A 22,216-nucleotide genomic window follows, 5' to 3' on the forward strand; every position below is an offset into this window, starting at 1 on the left:
TGCATGAAAGGTTAGCATAGTGTTCAGAGATCCCGCCATATTTCCATCATAGAGAAAGTTCTAGAAGCCTTCTCTCCTCTCCGTTTTTCCTAAGGCAATGCTCTAGTCTGCCTCCATTTGCTGAGGTGATGCCTCCTTGGCTGAGATCATTGAGAACCTCTCAGATACCAAAAGGAAAGGTCCATATCTATCCTGGGACACTCTTTGGTTGCCCTTTGGCCTTTTCTGGAAGACTTTTCCTTGTCATTCCACATCACTGGCTCTGTCTTCAGCTTATCACACAATGTTTCTACTCTGAGGTCTTTCCTGCAGCCTTCTCTGTCTTAGTCTAAATTCACACCTTGTCTTCATTGCTTCAAACCTCAACTCATAGAGCAGAGCTCACCACCTCCTGCCTTAGAGCAGAGCTCACCACCTCCTGCCTTAGAGCTGAGCTCACCACCTCCTGCCTTAGAGTGGCACTCACTATCTCCTGCTATAGAGCTGAGCTCACTATCTCCTGCTATAGAGCTGAGCTCACTATCTCCTGCCATCGAGTGGAGCTCACTATCTCCTGCCAAAGAGCTGAGCTCACTATCTCCTGCCATCGAGTGGAGCTCACTATCTCCTGCCATCGAGTGGAGCTCACTATCTCCTGCCATAGAGTGGAGCTCGCCACCTCCTGCCATAGAGCCGAGTCTGCCATCTCTTGCCATAGAGCTGAGCTCACCACTTCCTTATATGGAGTGGAGTTCACCATCTCCTGCAAGACCCTTCCTCTCTGCTTCTTCTAGTTTGGTGAATGATACCTGGGTGGTCACTCACAGGCAATAGTCCCAGGTCACCCTGAGCTCTGGACCATCTCTAGAATCTGTTTTTCCCCTTACTTTCTCTCTGTAGTGTGCCTGGCTCAGTTACTTTGGTGTCACCTTGACAATTATGAAGGCGCTTCAAGGGGTGCCCTCTAGTGATTCTTCACCTCTAATCTGAAGTCTGATTACTCCCCTTAGAATGTTACATACTGGTGAGGGGGGTTGTCACTAGTAACATGTGAGGTGGAAAGCACAGAACTAAGGATTCGCTCTATGACATGTTTATTGAGAAGATTTTTGTGGGCTTGCCCTTCCTTACCCAGACTTCAACCGCCTCAGCTTCCATGTTCATTCTGTTTGTATTCTGTATGTGTGCTAGCCACACGGGCTACCTGAATGCTGCACTTCTTTTTTCATCCAGTCTTCTACTTGCTCTGATAGTGCCCTGCTATTCCTTGATGCAGCATAATCAAATCTTTTTGTGATCTGTCTTTTCTCCTAGATGTCCCACATAGTGGAACAAGCTTCTCCCTTGGCATCCCCAGCATCATGATCTAACTCTAATCAGCAGATCTAACCTAGTCTGGGTTTCATTTAGAAACCATGTGTATGGAATTATGCAATATGTAAGTTGGCCCACAGTGATAGCGAAAGCAATTGGGAGCAGCGTTTTTTCCTAAAGGAGCTCACGGTTGATTGGGAGGCGAGCAAACACATCCCACAGCATGGCGTGAGATCTAGAGTCACAGAGCAGAGAGGGATAAGTAACAGGCGAAAAGGACTGCTCTGTCTGTGGGCAGCTGTGGGACTGTCCCACGGCTTCACCAAGAAAGTGACTTCTGAGTCAGTTCTGATAGATAAATGAATGGGTTTCTGCAACCAGGTGAATGAGGGCATTGCCAGTGTGGAAATAGCACGCAGAGAGAATCATGGAGGAGTGCGAAAGATAGGGGTCCAGGGTATGATCAAACAACAGAGCTGCAAACAGACAACACGCATCTCGTGTGAACTCCCAGAGTTCTGAGTCTAGGGAAGTGCTGGCCACTGGCCAACTTTGACTAGTCTTCACGGCAACCCACTGTGCAGTCTGGGTTGGGAGCTGCTGCTGCAGGTAGCTGGACGTGCCTGGCTATTTTAGGAATGCTGTGGAAATATGACATTAACACTGTGGAAGCTTTTGAAATCTCTTAGTTTAAATTTAAAAGTGTTTTAATTATTCATTTGTATTCATTGTATCTGCGTGCCTATATGAGTTCATGTGTGCCATGTGTTGGTGTGTGTAGGCTCCTTCAGACGGCAGGGATTGTGTAGCTCCCTGGAACTGGAGCTACAGGTGGTTGTGAGCTGCCTGATGTGGGTGCTAGGAATTAAACTTGGGCCCTCTGGAAGAGCAGGAAGTGCTATAACCACTGAGCTACCTTTCTAGCCACTCAGTGTTAAATATAAAATAGTTTTCAGAGTAAGGTAAAAAACAAAACAAAACCTTTACATCCTTCAAATCTAGATTCTCCAATATTCAACCCCCCCCCCCCTTGCTCATATCCTTTCCTCTGCTTTCTTCTCTTCTTTTGTGTGGTGCTGGGGATGGAACCTGGGGCCCAGAATATACTGGACAAGTGATCTACTACTGAGCTGGGCACTCAGTCCTTAGATTCTTTAATTTTTAATGTTTTATTATAATTTCCTTTCTCTGTAATATTAAATACAATATATTTGATAATGTAAATGCTTAATTGTAAATATATAAAATGTAATATTTATATTTATAAGACCTAATACTTGAACATTTCAGAATTGCAATAATATTGACTTCAATATTATATACAATGGTATCATAACATTCTTAAATAATATGAGAACAAGTTGGAGTCATAAAAACCAAGGTTAACACACCATTGCTTTGCTTCTAGAAAAATACATTCAAATGCAAACATTTGAGTGCATACATAAATTTTTGAAAACCAGGCTTAGGATATGAAGGGATGCTCAGGAGCTTGAGTGTGGCAAACATGGCTCTGGCAGACCGTGTTCTTCTTCCTCACTCCCTCTGTCATGCTAAAAATGGTTAGATTGCGTTCCTAGAGGTAGCCCCCAGGGCCCATCCCCTTGTGTGTCCAGTTCCACCTTCTGAGGCTGACCCGCAAGGTCTGACTGTCAAAGCACTGAAGTAATCAAAAGGCCCCTTTGGCTCACCTAATTAACATTCCCAATTAAAATTAGACATCTCATCTGAATGCGGGGGTCTTTTTACCTTTATTTTGTCTTTTTTTTTTTTCCAGAGCTGAGGACTGAACCACTGAGTTAAATCTTTTTACCTTTATAAACTGCCATGTCTTGTTTTCCTATGGGCCACGTCTGTCCCTTCTCTATCTAGAGGCAGTAGTTTGTTCCTCTGAGACAAATACCCCTTTCCTCTCTCCCTTGTTCCCTTCCTCTTCTCTCTGGTCCTCTATCTCCTGCCTTTGTATCTTATTCTCTGCCCTTTTCCTCTCCTGGGCAAAGAAATCTCCTTTGTGTTGAGAACTTGATCTTGGGGTGTCCTGAGCGTCTACTGTTCCCTTTCAGGATATATATGTATATATGTACATATACAATAAATACATGCATACATGCACACAACATAGGCAACATGGAGGTTCTCCTAGGGACCTGGCCAGGGACTTTGAATGCCTTACTCAAACTTTATCTGACTTATTAGGTGTAAGTGTATTGAAGGGAAAAATTGCCTTGTAATCTCAGGCAGCCTCCAGCCTCCAGCCTCCATCAGACACTTAATAAATATTTGCTGAGTCAAGATGAGTGAAATTTAAAATTTTATAGCAACAGTGTTTTCTTCAAGTTGTTGGCCCACACTGCCTTTTCATAGCTGAGCACTTGAGTTGCACTCCCTTTGCAAAGTGGCCTTTTAGAGGGCACTGTCAATCCACCCACTCACACATCAGTCATTAAAATGTAGTCCATTCAGGAGAACATTCTAAAATGGCTTTACAATGGTTAATCCAAAGGAATTAAAAGTTCAGGTTAACATGCTTTCACGTCTGCCTTTCTCACTTACGCTTGCCTAGTTTGGCAGAACTTACACACACAAGGTTGATCTGTTCCTGTAATAAGTAAAGTGCTCCAAGTTGGCGTCTCTGCCTAATTTTACCTCTGCAATGCTAACTTCATGGTTTTCTGTCTTCTGCTTTTTTAGGAATTATTTATTTGTAGACTTATTTAGTGAGGTAGTTTGTGCCTGTTCCTCATCTCAGATGTTTGTGTCCATTCTGTTAATGAGTAGAGAGCTGCGTCTCTGCCCTGTGCTTGACCCTGAACACATTCCCTTCTCTTCTTAGCTGACCTGTCGGAAGCAAACAGAATTGTATTTACCCTGTTGCTATGAAGATATAATCTGACAAAAGCAACTTAAGGGGGGAGTCAGAGGATACAGTTCATCATGGTGGGGGAAGTTCTGCGGCAGGAACAGGAAGTTGCAAGTCACACTGTGTCTATCTCAGGAAGCAGAGAGCAAAGCATGCCTGTACTCAGCTTGCTTCCTCCTTTGTGTTTGGTCCCTGGACCCCAGCCCACAGACTGGGACCGCCCATATTTAGAGTAGATCTTCCCATCTCAGTCAGCCTAACTTAAAAGATGTCTTGCAGACATGCCCAAAGATTTGTTTCCATGGTGATTCTGAGTCTCATAAAGTTGACATATAAATTAACCAGAACACTAATTATCCTCCTTATCGTGCTATTTTTCATTGATGTGATTGGTTAATCATTTGGTCTTGGCCTGTCTTTCAAGAGTTATCAACTTATCTTCAAGCCTTCTGTCATTCAGCTTTCTAGGGGACATGCCTCATCTCTACAGGCAACTTCACAGACATCCATAGTGGCAACCTCATCCTCTTCACGGGAAATGGATTCATGGGCACAGTTTTGATGGCCACATGATTTGAGGAAATTCTCTGGAGGTCTTCTCTTGAATAAGTGTATTTTGTGCTATAAGCACTCTACTGCATGTAACTCAAGAGACTGTTTATTTCCCATTATAGATACCAGAACTCTCACCAGGTTTTGAGACCTTTGTAAAAATGATATTTCCTGAAAGCTACTTAGAATGGCAGGAGTGTGAGAGAAGAACAGCCCAGAGAGCACTGGCCTCTGCCAGCCAGGGGCTTTCTTTACCCTGAGGCTGTGCATCCCAGTGTTGGACATCCTTTCTGGTTGCTGATACCCCTCCTAACTTTGTTTTGCATTGGTGATTTTTGTTTGAAATGAATTAAGAATATAATTCATCCAAAGGCTTTTCTCACATTAAGCTACAATTGGTAATTTACATATACATCTGCTGAAGACCAGAGGCTCCTTGAATTTAAACACTGAGTTTCATTCAGCTTGTGTCTCCACAGTTCAACAAAAAATCCCACTACATACTAGGCACTTGACATATACATCCTTTTTTGAGGTTTATGTTTATGTTAATTGTATAGGGTTTTGTCTGCATGTATGCCTGTGCATGTGTGCAGTGTTTGTGGAGGTCAGAAGAAGGTGTCAGGTCCCCTGGGACTAGATGTGAGTACAGAGTTGTTGTAAACCATGATGAGGATGTTGGGAATCGAACCCGGGCCCTTAGGAAGAGCAGTCAGTACTCTTAACTGCTGAGATATCTTTCAAGCCTTTGGTGTATACTTCTTGAATAAATGAATGAATGCTAATTAATGACATCATGGACATCTGCTCATCATACATGCTTTTATAGTTATTTTACCTATGTCTTTCTTCAGAAGCAAGACATCTTGTTGATGTGTTTGTATCATTAAAGAAAAATTAATCTAAAATAAATCAAAATATAATGGAGCTGGATATAGGGATACACATCTTTAACCCAGTACTTGGGAGGCAGAGGCAGATGGATCTCTATGAGTTGAGGCCATCCTGATTTACCTGGTGAGTTCAAGGATAGCCAGAGTTGCACAGTGCAATGCTATCTCAAAAAACCAAAACACAAAATAAGAAGAAAAAAAGATCTAAACCGATATCAGTATGTTTGTGAAAAAATAAGTTCAGGATTATGAATTATCTAGACTTCACGAAAATGAGATTTTCAAAGAAGTTACTGTGCTTTGCCTTTTGATGGAAGAAGGAGAAAAATAAGCAAACTATAAGAAGAGGAGAAAGGAAATTGAAGGCAATGAGCTTGGGCCGCCCTATCTCTATATTATTGCACATGACCTGGACAACTGGGCTCTTCGAGCCTGTGACATAGTCATACACCTCTTGTCATCGTTATGTATGATGCATGTGTAATTTATTTGAGAAAATGAATATCATGGGGTGTTAGGTCTTGGCCAGACCCTATTTTTCTTCCACCACAATGAAAACAATGTTTTAAAGTGAGGGGACAGTTTCAATTATAAAACTGACAACAAAAATTCTACTTTAATATTTTTTCTTCTATTAGGGTTTCCCCCTATTTTAGATTCTTTTTTTTTGTACCACATTGATGGAAAAAGAATAGATGAATTCATTAATATGTGACATAAATGTATCCTTTTATGGGAGATATTAAAATACTTGCAAAAGGCTTTCTATATGGATCTATAACTCTTTCCACTGACATGAAATTCATCTCAAAATAATTCTCCGGGAAGTGTGTGTTTTCCAGACAATGTGTATAAATGCATGAGTTTATATTCCTCTTCCCTGAACTTGTATGTGTGCATGTGTGTGTCACACACACACACACACACACACACACACACACACACACACACACACACACACACACACACACCCTCTGGTATACCTCCAAGTGTTTTTTTTTTTTTTCAGGAAGCCTTTGTTAGTGACATGCCATTCCTGGCATGCAGGAGAGTTTGTTCTCTGACCTGTACTTTGACCTCATGAAAACTGATGATCAAAAGCAGCTTCCAGGATCCAGAGGTTGAGTCAAGGAAGGGCTGCATGACATGCCACAAGGCTAGCTAAATCTTCACAGGGCAGCTACATTCTGCATGAGAGAAAGTAGTCTATGGAAGCCCCTGCTGTTTCCAGAATTCAAAGCCACATCCAGGTTTCTAGTATTGCAAAGCTCTGATCTTCCGTTTCACCTATAAGTGACCTTATCCCAAGTGAGTCATTTGTCTTTTCTGCTTGTGATATTCTCTACCACAGAGGGCTCCTATGCAAGAAGGATTTTGAAATGCTCTTCATCTTGAACATGGCTGCCCTAGGAAGGTTTGACCATCCATTAAGACTCAGATAGATAGGAGAAAGCTTAGTGGGTAGAGAACTCGTCAGGCAAATGTGAGGATCCAAGTTCAACCTCAGCATCTATAGAAAACAAACAAACAACAGATGACATGGGCACACTTGAAATCTCATTACTGGAGACATAGAGAAAGGCAGATTCCAGAGGCTTGGTTGTTAGCCAGATCAGCAAGCCAGCCCCATAATCCATTACGAGATCCTTCCCCAAAATAAATAAATAAATAAATAAGTAAATAAGTAAGTAAGTAAGTAAATAAATAAATAAATCTGATGGCTTTTGAGGAATGACACACAAGGTTGATTTTGATCTTAGCATACCCATGTTTGCATGTTCTAGTGAGTATTTCTACTTCCCTCCTCTCAGAGGGAGAGGGGGCGGGGTAACATTCAGATGTCTAACAAGAACATACTGAAAAGATTACCAAGGGAGTACCCAGGAATAAGAACAAAATGTCCTTGAAATCCTATTATGGTATGCTGTCTCTGGAGAGGACATTTATGGTCACAGTCCCCACAGCCACAGAGCAGGGATGCAGTACTTTCAGGGTGGAAGATTTTAAAAGGCCATGGCAGACATTTAGCCATCTCTAGTTGTCCCAGGAAAGTACCTAGAGAAAGAGTCACTTTGAGGCATTTCAGAGAGTTAGTATTATCTTAAGTGGAGCGTGGATCGGGGAAGACATAGGGAGGAGTTCAAGTGTGTGTGTGTGTGTGTGTGTGTGTGTGTGTGTGTGTGTATTGACAAAATGCATTACATGCATGTATGAAATTCTCAAATAATCAATAAAAATATTATATTTAAAAAATAAAAAATAAATAAATTGAGGTTAAAATTACTAGCCACATGCTCACAATCACCATAGACCTTTCTGAAGTATTGTTTATTTCCTGGGTTATGCCCTCTTGTCAAACTTGTTACCTGGAAAACAAGCGGAAGCTTCAAGAAGAACAGAGAAAGGCTATGATCTACCTCTGGGATGGAGGCTTCTTGGGCAGATGTCTTGCTTGCTACAGGCTCAGGGGTCAATCCCTTTGAAACTAGACCTCTATTCATCTTATCAGCACCTTCCACTGCTCCCTTAGTGTGGGAGATAGGAGTCTCATTTTACAAGCTCCCCAGGTTGAGATTTGTGTGGATAAAGGGCACTTGCATTCTGGGTCTGTGATTCTAGCTAAAAGAACAACCCCTCTGCCTTTCCTGTGCCTCTAAGACAGCTCAAAGGATGCCCATGAAAATGGAACCTGAAAGTCTACTCTCTCCTAGGTGGGGAGAGGGACCATGGGGACATGGTTGATGGGACTGTGACTTTGTAGGAGTTCTGAAGTTTCCATGTTTTCAGTGCCCATTATTGCCACCTTTCCCTGTTAAATTTCATTCAAGACATAGCAAAGGCTTATAGAATGAGAGGTGCTGCCAGGGGGCTCAGGCTGCCAAGACTGCTGAAGTGCTTTTTAATTCTCTCTCTCTCTCTCTCTCTCTCTCTCTCTCTCTCTCTCTCTCTCTCTCTCTATATATATATCTATATCTATATATATCTATATATATATATATAAACCCTATAATGACCAAACACACACACACACACACACACACACACACACACACACACACACACACACACGTATTCCTGAGACATGTTGTCACCAGGAGCTGCTTAGATTGTTTGAATTTTGATGGCCCCATTTTATACCCTGGCTATTGAGATGCTGTGAGAAATGTTCAAAAAGAACAGATTTAATTATATTGCTCTATAGTACAGCTTGAGATCAGGTATGGAGATTCCTCCTGAGGATCTTTTATTGTATAAGATTGTTTTAGCTATTCTGGGTTTTTTGTTTTTCCATATAAAGTTGAGAATTGACCTTTCAATGTCTTTAAAAAATTGTGTAGACAGAACATTCTCCACAGTTAAGTGGAGACTGGGGACTGACTTTCACAGGATCTCTGGTGCCCCATATTTGGCCATGTCCCTTTGTTGGGGAGGCCCAATGGCCTATTGGCACTTGGAGGAAGGATAGCAGACTACCAAGAAGAGACTTGATACCCTAGTACTATATTCAGGGGGAGAAGGTCCCCCTCGGTCACAGTCATAGGGAAAGGGATTGCGGTGAAAGTGGGAGGGAGGGAGGAATGGGAGGATGCATGGGATGGGATAGAAAATGAGATGTAATATGAATTATTTTATTTTTCAATAAAAATGTGTTTAAAAAAACCCAAAAAGAACAGATTGACACTTTAGCGTTGCTTCTGGCATTTACAAGAATTATTGTAGAGAGAATTTCTCTTGTTGGGTGACCTTTTTCTTAGGGTACTGCTACAGGCTTTTAAAAGAACATTTTTTTGTTTTCATTTTAATATATTGTTTTAAGATGGCATAATTTATCAAAGGTCTTTCCTTGAATCTTTTTTTTTTTTTCATGGACTTGTGTTCCTGTGGAGAAGTGATCTGAAACAATCAGGGAATAATTCCAGGGAAACTAGGAGCTAGATCAAGGCATCCTCATAAGCTTCTTTTCCAAGTTTAGGACAAGTAAGTGCTATTTCAAGTGAATTTATGGTGTGCTTTTTCCCGTTTGTTTGTTAAAAGAATGATTTTCCCTGTTGTGCATTTTTTATGGTGCACATTAATGCAGGAGTACATGTGTACAATTTATAACCAAGTGTATAAATAAAGTCACATAAGCTAAGTTTAGTGTTGCACAATTTCAAAAATTCCTTTTAGGAGCATGTAGTCAAGGAGTGAGGCAATTACTGCTGCCTCAAGGGGACTTTGGGCTCTAGGGTCTGCTCCTGAAGGGTCCCCTGCCCATCTCCAGCCATCCTAGATCCCAATACCAGTAGCTAGATAGCCATGGAAGGACACTGATGGGTCTCCCTGAAGGCCGAAGCTCTCCCATTTCCAGATGCTAACCTTTGGCCTGTTGCCTGAAAGGAAGTTCATCCTCTCCCATGAGAACCACAGCTCAGGGGTCAAGAGAACAGGTTCTCCAGAGACTGTCTGTGTTCCAGTCGCTCTCCCCCTTAGCTGGGTTCCTTTGTGCAGGCTCTTTAATCTTGCTGTTCCTCAGTTTTTCTGTTATGAAATGGGTCTAGAGAAGGTATCTCCTTCATTGGATTGCTGTGTCACTAAACAAGCTACTTAACAACACTGACACCACAGTTTCTGGTCCTATGATCCATGTCCCTGACTAGAGGCAGAAAAGACATGTTAACAGTAAAAGGTTAGACTAACTCAAAAGCAAATGCATAAAGATGCTTCTGGCTGCATTGACCTACGCTTTGTGGATCACCAAGTAGCCTTGGCTCTAAGCATAGGACAGCACACTTTACACTCTGGGTGCCATCAAGCCAAGCAACCCCATCACACACCACCTGAAATACCACATCTCAGACTGTGCTATAAACTGCAGTGTTCTTACTGTACAAACATAGTTTTAGACTTTTGTACTCTTATTCCATTTGATAATAGACAACAGAGATTAAAATATTTTGAGATTTTTATTTAGTTTTGTTTCATGTATATGGGCTTTTCTGTCTGCATGTATGTCTGGGCACCATTGTGTATAGTGCTGATGGATGCCAAAAGAGGGTTGGATCCCTGGAATTGGAGTTACGGGTGATTGTAAACCACCATGTGGGTAATGGGTCCACTGGAAGAGCAGTCAGTGTTCTTAACTGCTGAGCAATCTCTCCAGCCCTAGCATCAGAGGTTTTTTTTTTTTTTTTTTTTTTTTTTTTTTTTTTTTTTTTTGGAATTTTCTCAACATTATTCAATAGAATGAAAGTATCAAACTAGTATATTTTGGATTGCATTGGTTGTACATTCTTCTCAGCACAAGAATTGATTATTTTTAAACACATTTCTTTGTCATTTCTATTAGCAAATGTTAGTTTTGTGTGTCTATTATATGCCTGTTGTGATGGTTAATAATCATTGCCAACTGGATTTGCTTTAGGATCACCATAGGAATATACCTTTGGCTGTCCATGAAGATGCTTCCAGAAAGGCCAAACTAAGGAGGGAAGCTTCAGTAGAATGTGGGTGGCACTCCAGCATGGGCTAGGGGCTGGGAGTGAACAAAAAGCAGAAACCAAGCATTTGTCACCCTCTGCTTCTTGACTGTGGACTCAGGGTGACCAGCCATAGCATTCTCCTGCTGCCATGATCTCCTCACCATAGAGGACTATATTCTCAAAGTGGGAGCCAAATAAACTCTACCTTAAGTCACTTTTCTCAGTTGGCTATGGCAACAAGTAACAAATAACACATCTAGTCACCTGGGGTTGCGTAAAATGTTTCTCAGGCAAAAGGGAGTCCTGAGCAGAAAAAAGTTTAAGAAGCCTTGGCCTAGAGGGTTAGGGCTTAGAACTGTTGTCATGTGGGACCTCTCTGGGCTGTGAGCCTTTCAGCCACCACCACCTTCTGCCTGCCTGGCTTCTTCTACTGTCAGCTCCAAGATGAATGAACACTGTTCTCATTCTCTGCCTATCCTAGAGATTCAGTGGGTTCCTAGAGCGGCCTCCGACTCAGGGAATCTTGTCCCCTGGCACTGAGCTGCTCCACGTGACCAACCACAGGACTAGAAAAGTCTACTGATGGCTGATGTATTTCATTATGTAACTACTCTTTTTGCAGCTCTTAGAATGATCCACCTTTGGGGAAAATAGGTCATATTCGTGTGTGCAAATGGGATGTTCCTTAGGAGCTCTTTGCAAATGCTGCACTTGTGTTTGCTTTTCATTAGCAAAGCTAACGCTGATCCAGTGTAGTGATCAAAATAAAACCGATTATATGTGACAGGGCAGACATTGACCCCATCTTTCTATAGGGATTTTTAAACTGCTGCTAACACACTGCAGGACTGTGGGATGCATTTGTTAAGGACACGTCCTCTGAATGCCCAAGTAACCCTCCTTTCACCTGCTCTCTCCATGGGCTTGTTGTGGCTCAGCTCAGTAATTATTGTGATTTCTTAGAAAAGAGATTTTTGGGACACTAGGAAGATGGAGTAATAAAGGTGCCTTTTGAGCACCTGGGACAATTTTATGAAAGCGTTGTATGTGTAGGCTGTGCTAACTCTTGACTTTAATATTTGATGAATATCACAGTTTTAGAGCCATTCTGTCACTTTCAAAACACAGCATCAAAGCCAAGCATAGCAGAAAAATATCTTTGTATTTCATTTCTCTAAGACACAAACTGAGGTAAGTGTTTAAGTGGTATGCTTGTCGAGTTTGTTGCAGTTTAGGTTGTGGACCTAATGCTGCAAGGAAGGAATTTAATGTTACTGGGAAGGCCAACTAAAAATTCTATGGGAATACTCTGCACCAATTTCATTTTGTTTTCAAGTTGGTATCTTTTTTTTTTCTTCTGTGTATTATTATTATTTTTTTTTAATTCTTTTTAAAAATTAATTTATTCATATTACATCTCGATTGTTAGCCCTTCCCCTGTTTCCTCCCATTCCTCCCTCCCTCCCACTTCCCCCCTTCTCCCCTCCCCTATGTCTGTGATTGAGGGAGACCTCCTCCCCCTATATATGCTCTTAGAATATCAAGTCTCTTCTTGGTAACTTGCTATCCTTCCTCTGAGTGCCACCAGGTCTCCCCATCCAGGGGACGTGGTCAGAAAAGGGGCACCAGAGTTCATGTGAGAGTCAGATCTCACTCTCCACTCAATGGTGGAGAATATCCTGTTCGTCGGCTAGGTCTTGGTAGGGGTTCGAAGTTTACTGCCTATATTCTCCTTGGCTGGTGCCTTAGTTTGAGGAAGACCCCAGGACCCAGATCTGCCTGTCATAAAGTTCTTCTTGTAGGTTTCCAGGACCCTGTGGGTCCTACTATTTCCCCATTCTTCCACGCTACTCTCACCTAAAGTCTCAATAGGATGTCCTCTCCTCTGACCCACTTTCTTGGTAAGTAAAGTTTTTCATGGGACGTATCCCTTGGACTAGTGTTTTGATATAAGTGAGTATATACCGTTTGATGGAGGGATTTACCTTGTTCGTGGATCGGGAGAATCAACATAGTAAAAATGGCCATCTTACTAAAAGCAATTTACAGATTCAACACAATCCCTATCAAAATACCTACAAAATATTTTGAAGATATTGAAAGATCAATTCTCAAATTCATATGGAGAAATAAAAAACCCAGAATAGCAAAAACAATCCTATACAATAAAAGATCTTCCGGAGGAATCTCCATACCTGATCTCAAGTTGGTATCTTATTTTATTTTACTTTGTATGTTTCCCGTCTTTCCATGGATGGTGAAAGCACATTAAAAAGATGTTGTCTCCAGAATAAGAAATAGAAATTAAAAACTGATTCTAGAAAATGATCATTTTTATTAAATATTTATCAAACACAGCCTTTTTATGAGGTACTATTCTGAGGATTGGGGATGAGATGAAAAGCTGTCTGTTTGGCTGTCTAGAAGGAATTTACAGTCCCACAGTGTGATAGTTGTCACGGAAGGGTGCACATGTAAGAAACAGGAAGGCTGACCAAGCCTGTTTCAGAGACCCAGAAAAGCCAATCCTCGGCCTCATTATTATGGGCGGAGCTATCAGAGCTGTTGAGTGACCACTCAGGAAATGTAACAGGCAAGGCTCCCCATCTAAGTACCCACCAGGTCCAGCCCTGCTTACCTCCTGAGACCCAACAGACTAGGCCAGAAGGAGGAGGAGGCAGGTACAAGCCCTTGCAAAATGTGAACAAATTAGACTCTTAACTAGAAGAAAAACCAGCTGTTCTGTGGTTTTTTCTAGGGAAAGAAAACTATTTCTTTCCGTGGACTCGTTGTTCTCTCACGACATCACAATGAAATAAAAGATATCCTTTTTTAATCTGGAGCCTAGAATTGCTGTTTTTCACAGAAATGGTCCCCACTCTCCAAGACGGGGTCAATATGAGTGTTGGGGGGAATCTGGCTTGCTATGTATGTCCATGTATCTTCTGCTCGGCCCATTGTGGCAAAAGGCTAGAGACCAGGTGCTTTAAAGCAAAGCTACAGCGGGGGTTTATAATCCTATATGGGGCCTTGTTATTGACTGTGGGGATAGTTTAAAAAAAAATCGGCAACAACAAAAGGTTTCTAAACATTCAAAGACCAACAATTAATCCCAAATCAAACATTTAATGAATCCAGTGCATCTCTAGCAGCGCTTGTCCTGCTGTGATGCTAAGCTTCTCGGTGGCCTTGATTCTGAACACAGAGCATGCGCACTCCGTGCTGTGCGTGCCCCGAAGCCTTAGGACGCAAAATAACACTGACAGAAGGACGTCTCAGATCAGGTTACAGGCTATTTTATGCTAGGAATTACAGTGTTTATGCCTTGCCCACAAAGTGTGTTCCTCTTATTAGACAGTGGTCTAACTACAAAAAACAAGAGTTTAAAAAAAATATATTTCCCATCATCATTTTGGATTAGTATCTTTAAGACAAAGCAAACCCTTCCCTCTCGGTACACAGGTTTGCTTTCATTTTTTAATAAATGCTAAAGTTATACAAAAGAATTGCTTTAAATGTATGGCTTATTAACATTTCCAGAAATCATTTGAATGTGTTATGAGTTTCAGCGGATGCTGTCACATTTGTAGGTAACGGATCCCAGTAATTCCATAAGGCTCAAAACACATAGTAAAAGCCCTTACTTTGCCTCCCCAACTCCATACACCTCCAAAATTTAAAGGCCAGAGAAGTTGGAGTTCTCTTATCCAAGGGCTAGATAGGAAAGCCATCTTAGGACCAGGGCAGAGAAAAGAGCTTGCCTTTTCTTGTTACTCCGGTTCTACCAGAGGAGCTCCCAGGTGCAGGGGTTGGAAGAAAGACCTCTTTCTTAGATAAACTTTTAGCTAATCCTGTTTGAACCTCATCTTTCTGAGTTACTCAGGTCCTAATGTTTCTCAGCTTTTAAAGAGGACAAAAACATCAACTCCACTTGCCTGCACCTCCCTCAGCTAAGAGGGACACCCTCCCTTTGCCTACCAAGCATGTTATTCCTGTTTTTGCTTGCTGATTCTCTTAAGTGTTACCATCGTCCATTATCCCCTTTGTTCGGGTAACTTGAATCTTAATTTAAAAAATCCTTTTCTAGGCATTTTAGGAAGAGCAAAGAGGAGGAGGAGTGACCATGCAAACCACAACTGGAACCTCTATGAGCTTAATGAACGATACAGCACATCAGATAAAGGTCATGAAATAGCATCATTGGGCAACTTACAAAAAGTTAAAATAATATGATTTGACATAGTAAGGATATTGAAAAGTGTTCAGTTTTTGAGTCATTTGATAATTTAAGGCAAAGGTGAAATGGCCATTCCATTCTTCTCTTGGGGGTTGAAGGATGATGCTTAGAGATTTAAAGCAGTAATTTTAGTTTACCTTTCAAAAGTCATTTCTAACTTTTGTATATCAGTAAACTTGTGTGGAGTAATGTGCTTTTTTACCCTACCCCTTCCAGAGGTAACCATCGTAGAGAGTTTGAAAATCAGAAGAAAAAGGCAGGGAGGATTATGCCCACAGTTTGCTATGTTGTAAGTCCAATTCTATTCATGTAGAAACCCCTTATTCATGTATTGCCATACTTTATAACACATGCATCTATGTATAAGTATATGTAAGGCAATACAATTACAGCTTGGATGTGTTCTTAAGCTTAATGATATATAAACATCAATTAAAAATAATTAATAGTGCAATTAAATTGCAGTCTTTCCTTTAAGTAGATATTTTCCCTCCTATATTTCATTACCACAAAAAATGAATACTCCTTTATATATGCATACATATATAAAGAGCTTAAATGGAATGACTATATAATCATACAATGAGTTAATGATGCATATCTTAGACAGTACATAAAAACAAATAAAAAGTGTAGTGCTGTGTTTGTGTTACCACTTTTGGGGTTGTTGGCTAGTGAGGTCCCACAGACCCCCTAGTTATTACAGGTTGTTGCCAATGTTTTGGATTCTCCTCAGATCTAGACAGTAAGACCCCACTGTTGAAGACATTACATATTTGAGTCACAGAACATGGAGAAGTCAAGCAAGCACTCAACAGGGAGCCTTATTTCTACTGGTTAGGTTTCATAGTGCTGGAGAGTGCCATGCATAGCAGCAGAGCAGAAAAGTAATCATCATTCTCACCCAGTTATGAACCCTAAAACTACAGTAACAAATAGTCCGGAAAGATATTTCCACTAGAACACCAGTGGCATGAATGCCATGGCAGTAACCAGCCATTTTCTGATTAGGTTCTGCTCTACAAGTTGGAACCCATACCTCACAGTGTCACTGTGCCAAGAACCTATGGTTAGATAGGTCATTGGCACTAAGGGGGAGCTTACTATTAATGGGCATAGAATAAAACAACTTTTAATGAATCCATAGATTAGTGCATCTCTCACCCTTATTAGAGATTATTTTTTGCAGTTATAGACTTAGTACAGAGATCTACCAAGGTGCAGAGATTGAGAAGCTGGAATGCTCAGCCCTAAGTGGGACATTTATGTTATATCCTTTCCACTAAAGCTCAGGGATTATTGTGGAAACGGGGTCAGAAAGACAGTAAGAGACCGACACAGTGGATTATTATAAGAAACCAGTGTTTTCCAGACACAGCAGGGTAGTTGAATATGTGAAATAAAAAAAAATTGTGACAGCTATCATAAGATCTGCACAAGCTCAAGCCAGATGAAATTGCAGCAAGGAGCAGGAAGACGAACACAAAGTCCTAGCACTACCTAAGAAGCTACTGATAGCTGATAGCTGATGGAAGGAGAGCCAGTTGGCAGTGATGTGCCCTGAAAGTAATCATCTTCCAAATAGCAAAGGCCACACATTAGTGAGAATATGCACAGTATAAATTGTACTTAATAGGTTAAAAAAAAGAAGACATAAGATTAGGTAGGTAGGGAAGAGGGGAGGATCTGGGGAGAGTGGATAAATATGATCAAAGCACATTGCATGGAGGTATTAAAGAACTAATTTAAAAATGAGAAAAACTGTGAACACTATTTTATCTATCTGTATCTATCTATCTATCTATCTATCTATCTATCTATCTATCTATCTATCATCTATCTATCTCTCTCTATCATCTATCTATTCATCCATCTATCATGTATCTATCATGAATCTCTTATAAATGCATGTGTGTCTGTGCATGTGTGTGTATGAGTGTAGCATATCAAGGTACACATGTGGAAGTCAGGGATCAGGTTGTGGGAATCAGTTCTGGCCTTCCACCATGTGGATCCCTGGGATAGAAGTCAGGTCAGCCTCTTGGAAAGCATCCTTACTTACTTGCTGAGCCATCTTGCTGGCTCCAGTTTTGTGAATTCCTTTCCCTTTGTCTGAAGGATAAACATTTTATGTGAGTCATAATTTTTGCTTTATCCATTGGCTACAGGAAGGGAAGTACCTGCTGTGATCCAAGCCCTGCTGTGCACAGGGAGAGAAGAGCTTGCCCTGGGCTCAGAGATGACTGAAATCCTTTTCACAATAATTGGGTGACAGGTAAGGAGACAACAGACCATACTTCCACCTCTATAAAATGGATGTAGAGACATATTTTTATTGTGTCTGTGTTTTGTTTGGGTTGGAGATTTCAATGAACAGAAAGTTATTCAATGCCCAGCCTTGTGCTTAGACTAGCACAGACATTGTGGTTGGGCAGAGGCCACAAACTGGAAATTCATAGAATGAGCTTCTTCAAAAAGGAAACTCATAGGGTGCAGCCTGTGTTTACTCTACAAATCTCCTTCACTGTTCTAAAGCATGAAGTGGTGTCTAGTGTCAGAAGAACTTATGTGGTTAGAATCTTGTCCCTTGTTTCCTCCCTCTCCTCAGATATTTGGAAAGAGATATCTTTTTTACCATTAACCCAAAGTCATGCATATGGTGTGTGCCAGTGCCTGCAACAATACAAAGACATGTCTTATTATCAGAGACTTAGTTTAGAAATATAAGGCGAAGCCACAACTTTCTCTTCATATTCTCTCTCTCTCTCTCTCTCTCTCTCTCTCTCTCTCTCTCTCTCTCTCTCTCCCTGCCTCTTCTCTATCTGTATTTTCTTACTTAACCATATATAGAGATCACCAAGGAAGAGGGGGGGGGGAGAGAGAGAGAGAGAGAGAGAGAGAGAGAGAGAGAGAGAGAGAGAGAGAGAAGGAAGGAATGAAGGAAGAAAGAAAGTTTCCTAGAACTTCTGGGGCTCATCAAGATGATATGATGGAAAAATGAGGAGGGTTGGGTAGGTAGCTCAGTCAATAAAGTGCTTGCCTTATAAGTGTGAAGACCTGATTTTATGTTCTCAGGTCCCACATTAAAAGTTGTACGGCAAGATGGGAGTGGGTCCCTGGAAGCTCACAAATCAGTTAGCCTGGTCTTTTTTTTTTTTTTCCCTTGTCCTATATTTATTTATTTATTTATTGTATAAGGGGCACTTTTTGCCATGGCACATGGGTACAGGCCAGAAGACAACCTGTAGGGGGCAGTCATCTGTTTCATTCTAACATGTGGGTCTGGGAGATGAAACTCAGTCTTGGTGACAAAAGTTTTTTTTATGTGTTGAACAATATGGCAGCCCCATACCACTTCATTCTTTTTATGTTTTTTTGGTTTTGTTTTTTTTGTTGTTTGTTTTTTCTTTGTTATTTATTTATTTATTTTAATTTTTTATTATTAATTTATTCTTGTTACATCTCAATGGTTATCCCATCCCTTGTGTCCTCCCATTCTTCCCTCCCTCCCATTTTTCCCTTATTCCCCTCCCCTATGACTGTTCCTGAGGGGGATTACCTCCCCCTGTATATGCTCATAGCGTATCAAGTCTCTTCTCGGTAACCTGCTGTCCTTCCTCTGAGTGCCACCAGGTCTCCCCCTCCAGGGGACATGGTCAAATGTGAGGCACCAGAGTACGTGAGAAAGTCATACCCCATTCTCCACTCAACTGTAGAGAATGTTCTTTCCATTGGCTAGATCTGGGAAGGGGTTTAAAGTTTACCGCCTGTATTGTCCTTGGCTGGTGCCTTAGTTTGAGCGGGACCCCTGGGCCCAAATCTGCCTATCATAATGTTCTACTTGTGGGTTTCTAGGACCCTCTGGACCCTTCTACTTTGCCATTCTCCCATGCTTCTCTCATCTAGAGTCCCAATAGGATGTCCTCCCCTCTGTCCCAGTTTCCTGGTAAGTGAAGGCTTTTGTGGGACATGAAATTCTAGATCATTGAGAGGCCCTGTCTTAAGCAAACAAACAAACAAAAAATAGAATGTACCTTAGCACCCATGTATAGTGGAAGTTTTGGTTATGTCATAAACATGTTTTTGTTTGATCCCAAGTGTGGGATATGAAACTGCCTTTAATAGTTTTGGGAGATCTTTGTCAGCTGGGAACTGCCTCATGTGGGAGGTGTGGTCTTTGCCAGCTGAAAAACATCCTTGTGATCCTATATAGAAATTCTCTGGAAAGTGCTTTGAGAAGGCTGCTGCTGAGTTGCTCCTCTGTTGCTGTTGCTGTTTGTTGTTAATCTGGACTGCTGGAATCCTGATGACAAAGAATGTAATTGCCCCAAGGATCTGAGTCTAGAAAGTTCTACTTACCCTATATCTACTAACCTTCTTTCTCTCCTACTTAGAGTTGGTGGGTTGGAAGGGAGGTAGAGGCATTAAGGAACCCCAAGTAAAGTAGGTTTTAAAAAAATTCAAGGCCCTAGAAACATACAAAAATAACATCATTATGGGTGGACCAGGGTCCAGGGGGGGTCTGCTCAAACTATTGCACTAACCAAGGACAATACAAGTAATGAACATCGAACCCCTACTCTGATCTAGCCAATGGACAGGAGATTCTCCACAGTTATGTGGAGAGTGGGCACTGACCATGACATGAACTCTGATGTACCATATTTGACCACTTCCTATGGGTGGGGAAGCCTGATGGCAGTCAAAGAAAGAATAAGCAGGCTACCAAGATGATACTTGATACCCTATGACCATATAGTGGGGGAGGAGGTCCCCCTCAGTCATAGACCTAGGGGAGGGGAATAGGATGAAAGTAGGAGGGAGGGAGAAACAGGAGGATACAAGTGATGGGATAACAATTGAGTTGCAATCTAAATAAATTAATAATATAAAAATTCAAAACTTACACTGATATCCAAGGTTTTCCTCTGACTTGTATATGCATCATGCTATCCTCAGACTCCCTACTCCCATAGTGAACAGACATACACACTCATAAATACACACACACACACACACACACACACACACACATACACACATACATGAAGGAACAAGAAGGGCAAAGTTGATGAGGCACATTATTTAATATTCACAGAACTCATAAATTCATCAATTATATGTTAACCTATCAGGAAAAATATTCTTTCAAGGACACCTGGAGAGCAGAACCTGCAAATGGGAGTGGTGGCATGCACCACCATTTTCTCCTAACCCCATTCAAGAGTCTTTTAGCCTTTGGTAAGGGAAGAAGTGTAGACTTGATTATTAAATGTCACTCATGTGTCAAGCTTAGGGCACATGCTCTTATTTGTCTCTCTAATTGGAGGACCTGAAAGTGCAGAAATGTCCCTGAGTTCTTAAATCAACAGGAATTTGAAGCCTCTGTTTTTTTTTTTTTTTTTTAAATAAAGCCATTCTCTGTCTTTAATGGGCATTATGGTGCAGGATGCAGGGAAAGCTCCCAGTGATCAGGAGCACTCAATACATAGCGAACTGCCTCCTGCTCCTGAGCTCTCTGTCTGAATGTTGGGGTGTGACCCAGTCAATGTGTTGCAAAGGGGACCCCAGGCTTAGTGGATACAGTGTGTGTGTGTGTGTGTGTGGGGTGGGGGGAACAGGCTTGGTGTCAGGGCTCAGGATTTCAGTGTTTGTCTGCTATATGTGAGCCAATCACTTTTTGATAATACAGTTAACCTCTAGAAGCCCTGGTGTTTTCGTTTCAAAATAGAAGCAATCAGACCTATCTTGGAATTGCTGTGAGGATTAAATAAAGGCACACGAAGACACTTAGTTACATGTATGGCATCAAAGGAGGTGTTCAACAAAATGTCAGATGAATACAGAAGAATGTAATATCCTTTTCAACCGTGAGGCTCTTTGATGTGTGACAAAAAGAGCTTTGTCACCTCTTAACAGTTTAGAGTTATTGAAGAAGTGTTGAAGTAAGTAACCCAATGACATTTGAATGCAGAGCAAGTGATAAAAGTGTGCTTAACGGTAAATTCATTAAAGTCCTTTGAGAAAAAGCAGTTTGAAATAGTAAGCTAGGCACAGTGGCACACACCTCTAATCCCAGCACTTCGCTAGGCAGCAGCAGGTGGATCTCTGTGAGTTCGAGGCCAGCCTGGTCTACAAAGTGAGTCCAGGACAGCTAAGGCTACACAGAGAAACCCTGTCTTGAAGAAAGAAAAATAAAACATAGTCTCTGATATTTTTAGAGGAATTATGAAGTGCTATTATAACCACACATGGTACATGAGTTGGGAAGATGCTGTAAAAAAAAAAAACGCCATTGACAGTAACATTTGTGCTGAGTAGACAAAAGGCAGGAATGATTAACCTATTTGAAATTTGTAACTTGGTTTGATATTTGGATTTGATGTATATGACCTAATTCATATTTTAACTGAATTTGTAGAATTCTACTATAAGACAGTCATTGAGGAAATAAAAGTCAATGGTCTAAAATAGACCTATTTAGAGGGGATTTAAATTAGACTGCTTCAATAGTAAACCTTTAGAAAACATTTTATTTATAAGCAGTCTTATTAATTTTTATCTAGACAAAGAATAAATCATTAAGTTATGAGCTTGTGAAAACATCTGGGATGTGGGTTATAGTTGGCTTAGACATGAGAAAAATCTGGGCTTGCTAACCTTTCTTTCTTTTCCTTCCTTCCGTCTTCCCCTTCTCTTAAAGATGAGATTTCATATAACTCCAGCTAGTCTTGAATTCATTAAATAGCTAAGGATGACCTTGAACTTCTGTTCTTCCTGCCTCCATCTTTCAAGTGCTGAAATTAGAAGTACATTACCATACCCAGTTTGTGCAGTGCTGGGGATCAAACCCAGCATCTCATGCACAGTGGGCAAGCCATCCACCAACTGAGCTACACCCTAACTTCAGTTGTTATTC

At 41.2% G+C, this 22,216-nt stretch overlaps 1 protein-coding gene across 1 annotated transcript in view; it reads right to left on the bottom strand.

The window, feature by feature from the left end:
- The window catches only part of Cntnap2 (contactin associated protein 2), a 2,113,217-nt gene that overhangs the window by 195,729 nt on the left and 1,895,272 nt on the right, over nucleotides 1–22,216 (bottom strand). The window lies entirely within an intron of this gene.

This window comes from Acomys russatus, chromosome 10 (assembly GCF_903995435.1).
Source record: "Acomys russatus chromosome 10, mAcoRus1.1, whole genome shotgun sequence".
In the NCBI taxonomy this organism is placed as follows: domain Eukaryota; kingdom Metazoa; phylum Chordata; class Mammalia; order Rodentia; family Muridae; genus Acomys; species Acomys russatus.